This window comes from Lactuca virosa, chromosome 5 (genome assembly GCF_052849685.1).
Source record: "Lactuca virosa cultivar CGN04683 chromosome 5, Lactuca_virosa_CGN04683_v6, whole genome shotgun sequence".
NCBI lineage: Eukaryota > Viridiplantae > Streptophyta > Magnoliopsida > Asterales > Asteraceae > Lactuca > Lactuca virosa.
This window is the reverse complement of record NC_136430.1, coordinates 453,606,000-453,621,372: the sequence shown is the minus strand read 5'-3', so window position 1 is coordinate 453,621,372 and position 15,373 is coordinate 453,606,000. Positions and strand designations below refer to the sequence as shown.

The 15,373-nt window shown below is 39.7% G+C and overlaps 1 protein-coding gene across 1 annotated transcript in view; it reads left to right on the top strand.

The window, feature by feature from the left end:
- The first annotated feature begins 4,081 nt into the window (after positions 1-4,081).
- Positions 4,082-15,373, top strand: part of LOC145114467 (Guanylate-binding family protein) — a 194,096-nt gene continuing 182,804 nt past the window's right edge. Inside the window, exon 1 of the mRNA XM_079050481.1 lies at positions 4,082-4,087. The gene's annotated coding sequence lies outside the window, so the exon portion shown is untranslated. The remainder of the gene's footprint in view (positions 4,088-15,373) is intronic.

Genomic DNA, 15,373 nt, shown 5'->3' with positions numbered 1-15,373 from the left:
GAGTTTTAGAGCCTAGCACCAATAGTGTGGATGCCTCAAATGGAAATCACAAATCACCACAAACTTGGAATTTTGAGAGAATAGTAATCACCTTTCTTGAAATCGGCCCTCTTACTTTACTCACCACAACTCTTGTGATTTCAAGAACCAAAGCCTCATTTATATAGTGTGGTGGATTAGGGTTACATTCATGTAAACCCTAATACCCATGTCTTTTCATTTCCATGAGATCCATGGGTTAAAGCTCCATGGAGTATCCATGGACTTTCCATGCAAGCCTAGCCCATTCCAAATAAGCATTAGCCCACACTATATAAATACAAGAGCCCATATTTAATTAGTCATACTTTTGATCTCTAAATTAATCCTAAATTAATTATAGATCAATACTAATTAAATAATATGATTTTATATTAATATATTAGAACTTATAATATATTAATAAATCATAACTTATACTATTCTCAAAAGATAATCCATAAATTGTTCGGGTGAAGTGCAACCCAAATGGACCATGCCAGGTCGGGTCAAGTACATACCAAATATAGTTATGGACTTAGACACTATATCCAACAGTCTCCCACTTGGATAAGTCTAATAACTATAGTTGCAAGTATGACTTCAGGAACCGATCAGCAATTGTAGCTCTTTAAACTCTGTTGAACTATGAAGCGCCATTTTAGATAAGTGATCATACAATCCTCTGTTCTAGATATCAGCCGGACAAATACATGGAACAAGGTCTTGCTTATTGTCCAGCATTTGTTTCCCGATTTCCGATTTGTTTGACATAGAACTTAACTGAACACATCAATTTAGTTCTGACCGGGCCCGATACATAGGTCAAAACAAAATCATCGAGGGGCCCAGATATCGCTTCTAATCCAAGAAGGAACAGATAAACTTCGACTCATATGTTTGCTCTACTACTTGTTGAATTACACACAAAGGTACGTTTTATAACATCGAGTTACCAACGCGTTTTCGTACAATCAATGCATAACCAACTCATAGGTAACAAATCATATGTCTAGGTTTGAAGACTTATATGATATTACCGTCTCACGATCACTCGAGATAAATTCCATGAAGTGATGCCAGTGAGCGTGGGTTGAATCCAATACTCAGAACTTATGAGCACTCATGAGTGTTGTAGCCCCGCTTTGTCTAACATCTTAGACCTCTACAAGCCAACCCATGACAGTCTTGATTCATATCTACTTCCAACATATGACCGACTGTGGAGAGTTTGAATAATATGATATAAACCATAACATAATTATTCTGGAAGTCAAAACATGCAAAAAGAAATAATAGTAAACGATCGACAAGAGATAGCAGCACTTTACTCATAAATAACAGCTTTTATTTATCATCAAATGTCAATTACATTTTACAAATTTCAAGACTATCTAACTACTAAAACTAATATCATCCTTCAGCCCTATGCTCCGAGCATGCTGGAGATGCTTAACCCGAGTCAGTCCCTTCGTGAGGGGATCTGCTGGATTCTCATCCGATGATACCCTCTTTGCCACGAGGATTCCTTCTTCTATTCGATGTCTGATGAAGTGATATTTTCTGTCAATGTGTATGGATCTCCCATGATCTCTTGGTTCCTTGGCTAAGGCAACCGCACTATTGCTGTCACATAAAATCTCCATTGGCTCCTTTATAGCTGGTACAACTCCAAGGTCTCCGATGAAGTTCTTTAGCCATATAGCCTCCTTTGCTGCCTCGCTTGCTGCTATATACTCTGATTCACAAGTGGAATCAGCCACTATCTCCTGCTTGGAACTTTTCCAAGTAATTGCCCCTCCGTTTAGGGTAAAGACCCAGCCCGACTGAGAGCGAAAATTATCCCTGTCAGTCTGAAAGCTAGCATCACTGTACCCTACAACTCTCAAGTCATCACTCCCACCGAGGGTAAGGACCTAGTCCTTAGTCCTTCGCAGGTACTTGAGGATATTCTTTACCGCTGTCCAGTGTGCCTTGCCAGGGTTCCCCTGATACCTGCTAACCATGCTCAAAGCAAAGGCTACATCAGGTCGAGTACACGTCATAGCATACATGATCGATCCTACAGCTGAAGCATAAGGTATTCGACTCATTTATGCTATCTCAGCCTCAGTACTAGGGCTTTGTGTCTTACTCAATCTGGCGTTACTCTGGATGGGTAACTCTCCTTTCTTGGAACTATGCATGTTGAAACTTTTCAACACTTTGTCCACATAGGTGCTTTGACTAAGTCCAATTAGTCTTTTACTCCTGTTTCTCAAAATCCTTATCCCTAGGATATAGGCAGCTTCTCCAAGGTCCTTCATAGCGAAACACTTCCCAAGCCAGGACTTTACTTCCTGCGGGGTTGGGATGTCATTTCCTATGAGTAGTATGTCATCCACATACAATACCAAAAAGCTGACTATACTCCCACTAGCCTTGACATATACACAAGATTCATCTTCGCATCTCGAAAAGCCAAACTCTTTGACTTTCTCATCGAAACAAAGATTCCATCTGCGAGGTGCTTGTTTCAATCCATAAATGGATTTCTCAAGCTTACACACTCTATTGGGGTACTCTGTACTGACAAAACCCTCTGGCTGAACCATGTAAACATCTTCAGTCAACTTTCCATTAAGGAAAGCGGTTTTGACATCCATTTGCCATATTTCATAGTCATGAAATGCAGCAATGGCTAACAGAACCCTAATAGACTTAATCTTGGCCACTGGTGAAAATGTCTCATCATAATCAACTCCCGGAGTTTGAGAATAACCATTTGCAACCAGTCGTGCCTTATAAGTGTGTACATTACCATCCATGTCGGCCTTATAAGTGTGTACATTACCATCCATTTGCACCCAACTATCTTACGATCTGGTACATTGTTAACCAAGTTCCAAACTTGATTGTCATACATGGACTGTATCTCGCTATCCATAGCCTCTTTCCATTTAGCAACCTCAGGGCCTACCATGGCTTCCGTGTAGCTGTTAGGCTCATCCAGATTTGCCAGTGTGTTATCACTGATAAGTGTCTCACCTTCTGCAGTAATATGGAAACCATAATAATGCTCAGGTGCAGTCCTAACTCTGGTGGAACGCCTCAGAGGTATAGATTCTTCAGTCTGCTCAACAGGAGTTTCCTCCTCAGGTTGAGTGCTAGGGTTTGAAGTTCCCTCACCACTTGACTCTTGAATTTCCTCAAGGTCAATTTGCCTCCCACTGTCTCCTTGGCTCATGAATTCTCTCTCTCGAAAGAATCCTCTTCTTGCTACAAAGACCACATTATCACTAGGTCTGTAGAAAATGTAGCCAAAGGATTTCTATGGATAGCCGATGAAAATACACCTTTCGCTTCGGGGTTCGAGCTTATCGCGAGTCTCGCGTCTCACGAAAGCCTCGCAACCCCAAATCTTGATGTGGTCTAGATTGGGTACTTTTCCAGTCCACATCTCGTGAGGTGTTTTGGCAGTCTCTAAGGCATACCCCCCAAAATGAGATTGGTAGCAAGGCTCGACTCATCATGGAACGAACCATGTACAACAAGGTCCGATTGCGCCTCTCAGCTACACCATTCAACTGTGGTGTCCTAGGTGGTGTCAATTGTGAGACAATCCCACATTCCTTAAGATAGTCAAGGAACTCAGTACTAAGATACTCACCACCACGATCGGATCAAAGCATCTTAATGTTCCTGCCCAACTGATTCTCCACTTCTTGCTTAAACTCTTTGAATTTCTCAAAGGTTTCTGACTTATGCTTGATTAAGTAGACATATCCATATCTACTAAAATCATCAGTAAAAGTCACATAGAAACGATTAGCATCTCTTGTGGCGGTTCTGAAGGGTCCACACACATCCGTGTGTATGAGGTCCAACAAACCTTCACCCCTAGCACAAGGGCCAGTAAAAGGTGACTTTGTCATTTTACCAAGCAAACAAGATTCACAACTATCATCTGACTTTAGGTCAAATGACTCCAAGACTCCATCCTTTTGGAGTTGGCCTATGCGTTTCTTGCTTACATGTCCAAGACGACAATGCCATAAAGATGCTTTATCTAAGCTAGTGGAAGAGTCAATACACAATACATTATTTCCTGGATTATCTACAACAGATACAGTTTCATACACACCATCACAAGGTAATGCTTTAAAATAAAGAACATTATTAAAGAAAGCATCAATACTACCATTATTATTATCAAAATAAAAGGTAAAACCTTGTTTATACAATGCATGAAAGGAAATAACATTTCTTGCCATTTCTGGCGAATAATAACATTTATTCAAATCTAATGTAAACCCACTATTTAGCATTAAGGAATAAACTCCTATCTTGGTGACAGGTAAAGCTTTCCTGTTTCCCATGATCAAGTTTATCTTTCCTTGCTCCACATTCTCACTTCTTCTTAGTCCCTGCAAATCACAACATATGTGAATACCACAACCTGTATCAAGGACCCAAGACTTAGAATGAGGTGAGTTATTATACAATATAGTGTATATACCTGCATGGTTGGGTTTTACTTTCCCATCCTTCAAATCTTGCTGGTACTTTGGGCAGTTTCGCTTCCAGTGCGACTTTTCATGACAATAGAAGCATTCAGCCTCATTAGGGTTAGCAGAAGGAGTGACAAAACCTTTCTTGGTTTTGCTTGAAGAGGAGCCTTCAAGGGTCTTACCCTTGGTACCCTTAGAAGGGTTCTTTCTCTTCTTCCCTTTGCCATGCCCGATTGCCAAGACATTGGCCGCAGTTGGAGTAGGAGTAGGAGTAGTAACAACCGACTTACCCTTTAGACCACTTTCGGCGGTCTTCAAGAGTCCTTGAAGTTTGCTGAGGGTGACTTCTTCCTTGTTCATGTGATATGTCATGCAGAATTGATCATAACACGATGGCAAGGAGTGCAAAATGATGTCTATTGCTAACTCCTCAGGGAAGTTCACATTCAGCTTCAGTAAACGGTCCACATACCTTTGCATTTTCTGCATGTGGCTCGTGATGGGTTCACCATCCTTCATTCGGGTTGTTATCATGGAGGAGATTATTTCATATCGCTCTTGACGAGCACTGTGATGGTAGCGGTCCATCAAGTCCTGGTGCATCTCAAAAGGATAATAGTCCTCATAGGACTTTTGGAGCTCGGCTATCATGGTGGCCATCATGATGCATGCCACTTTTGTAGCATCTCTTTCATGTACCTCATAATCAGCAAGCTCTTCAGGAGTAGCAGTTGGCTCGGGTACCTTTGTAGCATCTCTTTCATGTACCTCATAATCAGCAAGCTCTTCAGGAGTAGCAGTTGGCTCGGGTACCTCCACCATGGAGCTCGGCTATCATGGTGGCAATCATGATGCATGCCACTTTTGTAGCATCTCTTTCATGTACCTCATAATCAGCAAGCTCTTCAGGAGTAGCAGTTGGCTCGGGTACCTTCAGCTCCTTGTCGAGAACATATTCTTTGTTCTCATACCGAGTGACCATCCTGATGTTTCTGATCCAATCAGTAAAGTTGGACCCATCAAAGATGACTCCCCCACAAAGATTCATGAGAGAGAAGGAGCTAGTAGGGTTTGAGCCAGAAGCATTGTTATTGGAAGACATCTGAAAAGAAGAGGGAATAGATTAGATTAGATTTTGAGATAGTCCTTAATAAAACACCCAAATGTAATATTAAGGCTAGGACCCAACACAATATTTTATAACTTAGAAGAGGGATGCCGTAATCTAAGTTATAAGATATTTGAAGGTAGGTGAATGATGATTCACCAATTTCCACCATGAAAAACGAAATATTTAATTAGGTTTTAATTGGTTTAGAAACTCCTAGATTCTTTGAGATTCATTGAACTTTCTTCAATGACATGTTTCAATCTCGAGTGTGCCCTTCAAGTTTTGTGACTGGGATGCCGAGGATCACAAAACAAGGTGTGAAGTAACCATGAAAATTACTTGGTACCCTTAATGTATTACCCCTCAATCGATGTGCCGGTTAACCACACACTCTCCATCGATACTATGATAAACATTAAGTCACGCTTTACCTACCTTGTTAAGTTCAAGTTAGTGTGTCGGTTAACCACACACGCTCCACTAACGACTTAAACAAAGTGTAAAGTGTAATTTCATGGATTAGCACCTTATTCACATTTTCCTAAAATAACTAAGATTGGGAATTTAGTAAGGTTTAGTTACTTTAGTATTATCATTATACTTTTAATGAGAATTTATAAGTCCTTGTCCTACCCGTTCGGCTAACGCCCCTCCACCGATCAAGGAAGCGGTGGGTGAGAGTGGACACCCATTAAGTTGCCATTTTATAGGCAACAACCTTATACCCCCCTTTTAGACCGGCTTCGTGAATGAGGCGTACTAGCGGTAAGACGACTTGATCTTATACATATATATATATATATATATATATATATATATATATATATATATATATATATATATATATGTTATTAACTTATAATATTATAAAGTATAAGGGTTGAATTTTAACTTTTAAAATTCTAAGGGTTGGAACTAAAGTTTTAATCATGACTTTACTTGTTCTAAAACTTGAGGGCAAGTTTTGTAAACTTTCAAAACTTTTCATTTCTTATAACTTATGAATTTAATTGAGTATTAAAATGAAGACTTTTCATTTTTCTAACTCTTGTGTTCTTTTAATGGTTTTTAATAAAGTGTGACCTTTGGTTTTCCATAACTTGAGGACAAGTTATGGACTCCATTAAAACACATAATGACCATGAATTAAACTACCAAGTAGGTTACAAACAATTCTTATGATCATCTAATCTTCATAAGTTCAAGAACATGAATATGAACATTTCAAGAATCATAAAATTACTCATAAAACTTGTAATTTTTTTATTATAGCCATTGTAAATGGATTAGCATAAACATTACACCATCTAAAACAAGTTTTATAACACCAAAACAGTTTAGGGTAATGTTTCTAGTCCATTTCCAACAACAAAATTCGAAAAATTGGACACTGCAGCCTCTACTCGTCGAGTGCATGAACAGACTCGACGAGTAGCATGCATTTCTTCATGGACTCGTCGAGTCCCCTTATGGACTCGGCGAGTTCATACGGCAGTGAACAAAAAAATTCGATTTTTAAACTATTTGCATCAAGTATCAAGTAAACAAGCCTAGGCTCTGATACCACTGATGAGTTTTGAGCATTCTAACACTCCTATGGTGTACATGCAACCCTAGAAACCTTGGATCTATGTTTGACTAAGATACATGCAAATAATTATTTTTCCAAGGTTCTTATCCTATCTAGCATGGCATGGGGAACTTGAATCAAATAAAGCTAGTAGAATTACTTACCTTGTAGTTGTAGTTGATTGCTTGGAGTTTTAGAGCCTAGCACCAATAGTGTGGATGCCTCAAATGGAAATCACAAATCACCACAAACTTGGAATTTTGAGAGAATAGTAATCACTTTTCTTGAAATCGGCCCTCTTACTTTACTCACCACAACTCTTGTGATTTCAAGAACCAAAGCCTCCTTTATATAGTGTGGTGGATTAGGGTCACATTCATGTAAACCCTAATACCCATGTCTTTTCATTTCCATGAGATCCATGGGTTAAAGCTCCATGGAGTATCCATGGACTTTCCATGCAAGCCTAGCCCATTCCAAATAAGCATTAGCCCACACTATATAAATACAAGAGCCCATATTTAATTAGTCATACTTTTGATCTCTAAATTGATCCTAGATTAATTATAGATCAATACTAATTAAATAATATGATTTTATATTAATATATTAGAACTTATAATATATTAATAAATCATAACTTATACTATTCTCAAAAGATTATCCATAAATTGTTCGGGTGAAGTGCAACCCAAATGGACCATGCCGGGTCGGGTCAAGTACATACCAAATATAGTTATGGACTTAGACACTATATCCAACAATATGATATGAGAATTTCATGCTAGATTAGGGCTAGGGATCTGATCAGTATTTAATGCTAGGAGAGATGCATTTATATGCCCGATTGGTTGAGATTTTGAGTTGGATGCTAGTATGGATTTCAAATGATCGTATGGATTGGCATGATATGTGATGTATTGTAGCCTAAGAGGAATTGAATAATGTCTTTATTGGTAGCAAGTAAGCTTGAGATGTCCTCTAGTTGGCTTGTGGTTTGAAGTGTTAATGCAAGAATGCTGCTTGCTTTGTGCTTTGTGGAACTCTTAGTGATGTGAATTAACTATTAAGTCAATATTTTAAGTCACATGTTGCATAGGAAGCCGGTGGGATGAGGATTATTTGGGTATGTTTTGATCATATGTACGGTTGCTTTTCATAATGGTTATGAGCACACGTGGAAAAGGTTTAGGTTCTGGTTCAGGCTCAGGTGTTAGTACTGAGCCGATTGATAAGCGGATGCGGGAGTTCATCTCATCGGAGATCATCCATGATATTTTGGAGCAGACTCCTGTGATCTTCAGAAAGGTCAAGGAGGGGATTATGGAGATTTCGGATGAGCGTCTAGGCACGTTCCGCACTGAGATTATAACTATTGTGGGAGCTCGCACTCTTACCTTCTGCGAGTTTCGTGCTTGTGGGGCTCCCGAGTTCTTTGGGGAGAAGGACCCATTGCTAGAAGGAGATGGGTATCAGATATGGTGAATGAATTCCAGACGAGTTTCTACCCTGAGAGGTCGAATGTCAGATTTGCTTCCTGTCTTCTGAAAGACAGAGCTCGATATTGGTGGGAGGAGGTAGACTTCGCTTGAGAGGCGAAGCCCTGAAGACGATGACTTGGGATGAGTTGTGACAAAGTTTAAGACAGAGTTTGCACCAACTATTGAGGTGAAACAGTTGGCGAGGGAGTTTCAGGACCTTTGCTAGACGACTGAGACTGTGGTAGAGATCGTTAACAAGTTCCGGGAGAGGGCCTTGTTGGTTCTGCGGTATGTAGCGGACGAGGAGATGAAGAAGGTAAGGTATCGTGATATGATAGGGGATAACGTCAAGGAATTGTGAGTTGTCAGGGTGTGAGACCCTGAATGATATGATTGCTAGAGTCCAGGATCGGGAGAATGATTTGGAGCACCTCGGGAAGAGGAAGCCAAAACAGATTCAGGTCATAGTGGGCCAGTCGAAGAGGCCCAAGACTCATGATTCGCGTTTGGGAGGCCAGCATGGTCGGGGCCGTTGTGCCAAGTGTGGGAGGCCCATATGGGAGGCTGTGAGGAGACAGGGAGGGGATGTTATAGTTGCGGACAGATGGGTCATTTCAGTAGGGATTTCCCTCGAGAATCGGTTTCGATATGTTTTCACTACAATCAAGTGGGCCACAGAAGGCCGATTATCCAGGATTGATGATGGGAGCAGTGAGAGCACTTTCTCTAGCTAATCTGAGGAGTACTGATGGTCACGAGAGTAGGTTGGAGGTTCCTGTGGCGAGGAGCCAAGCATTGCAGTCCTAGGCCGAGGGAATCCGAGTTCCATCAGTTGACATCGCAGGTATGTGTTGTAATCTTTTCCCTCATGCTCTTATAAAATGTTTTTATGATTATATGTTTATCTGTGAGACGCTATGTGTGGTATATCTAAGTCTCCACCTAGAAATTGAGTTTTCTTCATGATGATCTTGAGAATCTTCATATGCCATTTTGCATATCGTAGGTTGTGTTTAGGAGAGGCTTGAATATTCCGCTTAGGAGATCAGTAGTCGGTCAGATCTTTAGTGGTATCAGCGAGAATTCAAGGAATCCACAAGGTAGGCATGCCGGGTTTGAATGCATGATGTGTAGGGGTTTTCATGGTTTTGAGGTAGTAAGTAATTGGTTCGGTCATGAGTGTAAGATCGGTAGTTTCAAGTTCAAATCTTCGAAGCAATGTCAGTTGCAGGTTGCATGGGAATTTCTCTAAGTGCAAGTAAGTGGTTGAGCGGGTTAGGTACTTGTTCTATATTGAGGTGTTTTTCCTCATCAACTGATCAGTCGCCAAGGACTTGTAGTGGATTCAACGGAAAGTGCTTAAGGATTTTGAGATTCGTGGAGGTATTGGGAATGATCACCTGATCTTGGAATGAACAAGCGATAGGCTTGGCTGGTCAAGGAAGGCTAGCTGTTGTAAAGCTCAGGTTGTTGACAAGTTTGAATTGTAAGGTTGAGAGATGGATTGGGTATCCATCAATTTTTGGTGGATTGGAAGAGCGTAGTTGAACCCAAGTGGGGGTGGATTGTTGTTCTAAAGGTTGCACAAGAGTGGATATTCAGGTCCCATTGCGCATCAGTAGTGATGCATGGTGGGTATGTGGATGGATCCACATTGAGGGTTGTGTTAGAGCCTCTCTGTCTGTTCTTGTCTGATGAAGACTTGGGGGTCCGAAGCATAACCACAACACCGGATTGGGTTATAGTCGGATGTGGGTTCGATTGATGATGATTATGGTTGGTATAGTAGACGGAAAATAAGACCATGGGTGGGTCCATGGAAGTATTGAGGTTTTGTAAGACTACGGGGTATCCGTAGCATTCACCAGATTAATAGGCAGTTGTGGAAGTGTTATAAGTCTGTGACGAGATTGTAGCATTCACCAGTATGAGACAGGCCATGGTTCGAGTGGTCAGTTGGACTGAGGAAAGATCAATGCATGCCCGGGTCGAGGCGGATAGTATTGATGGAGGACCACTCCTTGAGTAGTATGGAGATTGATGGATCTGAGGCAATAAGGTCCCCGTTCGATTGTGTAGTATAGGTGAGATCTGGTAGGATCAGCTTGAGCAAGTTATCGGGTTGCGTTTAGAGTGAGATGACTCTGGGGTTATTGGTTGGCATCCATGTGGTGGTTATACTTGAGTAACCCTTATTAGTTGGACTTTTAGTCAGAGTCTTGTGGAGGGACCAGGTGTGAGTCTGACAGCCTCTGCGGTGGGTGGAGGGTTTTATATTTTGGTTCAGTGAAAGGTCGCCCTAGAATCGGAGGATTTCAGATAGATCAAATTCGCGAAATTTGGTCGGTTATCAGGATGTGAGATTTTAGATTGGTCTGGCACTTAGGGGGTTGAGACATGCATTGGGAGTCACCCTTGATCTTAATTGAAGAATTCAACAGTGATGAATGGATGGTTATGATATCATGGGTTGGACCAGGAGGGCTGTTGGAGCCTCTATGGAAGGCGAGCTAGGACATTTCTTGCTAGATAGACACTCGTTCAGTAGTCGAGTGGTGCGAATGTGTGAGGCTAGCAGCCTCAACAAACAGTTGAAATTCTGGTATATCGGTTATTGGTAGGTAAGTAAGAGACCAGGGAGGTCTCGGTTGCATCAGAATTATAATATGGGACAATAAGGTGAGCCCGAGATGGTACTAGCGTTAGAGACTCATGCAGGGAGTTTTTTGGTTATCGAGCGAAGGGTTTTGGTGGCAATGAAATTATTGTTCAACAAGATAATCCAAGGTTAGAAGAGTTTATGCTCAGTTTGGAATACGAAGTGGAGTCGAATTGGCAGTGTTTCAGTTTGGGCTGTCTCTCTGGGAGTCAATGTAACATACACGTTCAGTTATCGTGTTATGTAATTTTAAAAGTGAATAATATAAATGAAATATTATATGAATTTGAGCGTTGAGTTCTAATAGATAGTTTTTACTAGAAATGAAGTAAAACTATGTTTAGAATCACTCGGAAAATATTGGAAGTCTGATGAGATTTCAATCAAAAGTCAAATATTGAAATTTAACGAAAATATAAATTTGAAATAAGTATAATTTTATTGTTAAAAGTTTTAAAGAATCTCATTAGAAACATTTAGGCGAAAACCTCATCGAAATCCGAGTTATAACGAAGAAGTTATGACCAATCGAAGATCCGCGACAAAACCAGCACGGCGCCGAATGACGTAAAAATTGAGTTTTCGATAAACTACTTTGTAGACTTAGTAATCTAAATGAAATTCGTAGTATTCGTTAAACCGAGAACTTTCATAAAAAGAACGTCTAAATCTGACTTCGTATGAGGAAGTTATGATTTTTCTAAGTTTCGGTATAGCAGTAGACAACTAAAAACTCGAAATAAAGATCGAGTGATTTTTAGCTGACACAACCTAAACGAGAATCTAAGGTCTTGTTAATAGTAGTACAACGGTAAAAAGACAGACGAAAACGAACGTCGGATGAAGAAGTTATGAAATTTTAACGGACTTTTCCTGTCTCGGCCCGTTAAAAATATAATATTAATATAATAATATAATATTAAAAATAAAGTCAAAATTAGCCGACAAAGTCTAAATGAAAGATGTAGATCATAATCTCACCTACTCGTGGATATAAATAACGTCAAAAACGGAGCTCATATGCGAAAGATATGGAGTTTTGAAGTTCGGAGCACAAACTTCGAGAATTTGACTGCATTCACGACGTGAACACAGTGTTCACGACGTTAACTCAGTGAACGACGCGTTTCGAGCCTAGAAGACACACGGAAAGCCTAGGGGATGATCGGGATCAAACCTCACGACGTGAAAAAGCATGGTTCACGTCGTGAATCTCGAAATTCAGCCTATAAATAGGAATCGAAGCCCTCCGGTTTTAGGTTACAATTTCTCACTCTCTCTCACTTTTTACTCTCTTCCAAGCTACTTTTAAACCCCCTAAAGTCTCGGTATCATCCCTAAAACCCGAAGCAAGTCCCGACGCCCCGAAGCTCCCGAGAAAAGTATATTTTCAAGTCGAAACTCTGCCCGTGTAAGGCCGGTTTTCAACTAAAATCCCCGGTTTCATCGCAGAAAGTCATATTTAGAGCCGAAGTGCTGCCCAAATTAATCCCCAGTTATTTCACGGTGAGTTCAATATATAGGAACAATTGTATGTTATGTGTTATATGTGCTATGTGCTTTTCCGTTGTTATTATTTCCGCTATTTATGATAGCAAAGCTATACCTTTGGCCATGTGATCAGTGAAAGGACTTAGATTCACAGTGGTATTTGTATGTAGCCTCTGGCCATGTAGAGCATGTCTCGTAAGAGAATGACTTCTATTCTATGGCATTGGCAGAAGGTTAGATAGGGCTAAAAGCCTGAAATCTACCAAAATGTTTAATCAGAAAGTATATGTCTTCTGTGCCATTTGGGCCAAAGCTTTATTGATGTATATCAAGTATGGAAATTATTATGTCTCATTGATTGTATATCTTTGAATCAAATCATTGATTGATATGGAAAGTTTGTCACATGATTCACATATGCCTTTGTTGTTCCTTGTTCCCTTTGTTTCTGTCATATTGGTATATATATGGCATAACGTTATATTGTATCTATTATTGAACTCACAAAGCGTCACCACTTACCCCTCTCAATGTTTAACAATTGCAGGAGATAAGTAACCACTATAGTCATATACTGTTGGAAGGTTTGGAATAGTTATAATATTACTATTGTATTTAGGGATCATGTATGTATAAAAGTATAGTATCATGGGTAGTTGTGTAATATATAACACTTTGTAATAGTCGGTTTGTATCCAGTAGTTTGTAATCACTTTATCAATGTAAAATATTGTTTTTATGAATAAGCATGTAGCATGTTTTGGAGTAACAATTGTCAAGTATGAAAGTTTGGGTCTTTCAGAAATACGAAAGTTAGGGTCTTTCAGTCAGGCAAGGTTTTGGGATTTCGGTTTTAGGGAAGGGTAGCGATGGTTATTCTCAGAGGTTAAAGATAAGTGGGGCAAGGATCCATTCGTCTTCAGGATTTGAGAGCCCTGCTAAGGCTGGGTTCAGTTATAGTTTTGGAAGGTCATTGTATATTTGATTCGGCTTCTCAGTTCGTATCGAGGTTGTGGGAGTATCGCCCAGGATGTCTGACATTTCTGGAAGGTAGTAAGGAGTGATTTCGAGGACGAAATCTAATTTAAATGGGGGAGAGTTGTAACACCTGTTTTCTAGGATGAATCAGATTAGGGTTTCGAGGGGTCAAAAGGTTGGATTTTGAAGAAAAGAAGCCTCACGACGTGAGATTGGAGGCTCACGATGTGAGATTGGTTGCATGAAAACTTTTGTTCGGGACTGGTCTCACGACGTGAGACATGAAGCTCACTAAATGAGAGCAGATGCAGCCCAAGCCCATGATCATTTCAGGGTTTCCTTTGTATTTAAGCATCTCTAAACTCATTTTAGGGTTTCTTATCAACCCCAAGCCCTCTTTCACTTCAGAAAAACCCTAGTCTTCATCCTTTCTTGATCTTTGGTCATCGTGGAGATTTTCTTGGCTAGTAAGAAGGAGAAAAGAAGAAGAAGAAGGTGATCTTGTGTTGAGGCTTGCAAGGAATATTCATTATCATCATCTTACATTGTTTCTGGACCATTGTGAGTATCAAAGATTCCTCCTTTATTGTTCTATGAGACTAGATCTAGGCTTGTCCCACTTTTCCTCTTGATTGTGCAAGTTTGATGAATGGAAACCATAAATTTGGTAACTTTATGTGTTATTAGGGTCTTAAGAGTAATATGGAGTTTAGGTCTAGGGAATGGTTGAGTTTTTGAACCTTGCATGAAAGTTGGATGTCTTTTCTTCAACTTTTGACCCAAATGAGATCTAGACATGTATTGGACATATATATCTTAAAAGCATCGACTTTCCAGTGCATTATGGAGTTATAAGACCTTCTGGGAACTCATATGTTTCTCTTGTTTCTTCTCCCTCTTAACTCCATTGTTTTTCTTAATCCACTTTTAGGGTGTTTTTGGTACTGCAAACAAATTTGGAAAAGATCATTCAGGACCCAAAAGTTGTTAATCCTTTTGTGCGTTTTCTTTTTTGTTATAGATGGTTTATGAGTGAGTTGAGTTACCAAGAAGCTAATCTTTTAGTATCCTATCCCAAAAAATATTCCATGTATGATTCTTGAATCTTGATTACCCATTGAGTTATCTCTTTTGCATCAAAATTGTGTAGTGGAAGAAGGTATAACTATTCACGAAGGGACTTGGGAAATCATGTGTATGCATCTGATGAAGTTAGGGACATGGGAAGGGGTATAAAGACGATGAACAGTCAACAAATTGGTCCAAATTCTCAACAATCCGAGAATATATATATATATATATATATATATATATATATATATATATATATATATATATGGGATGAAATGGATTTGGCAATTAGATTTTTGGGGCTTCCTTCTTCGATGAAGAGAGAGAGAGAGAGAGAGAGAGAGACGGTGGGTGGGCCCCAGTTTTTTTTTTTTTTTTTTTTTTTTTTTTTTTTTTAATTTCAAATTAACAAAATATTAAAATAAAAATAAAAACAAAGGGCATTTTCGTATTTTCAAACATACGTAGCAAAATCTTTTAACAAAGTTAGTCATAAGGGCCTTT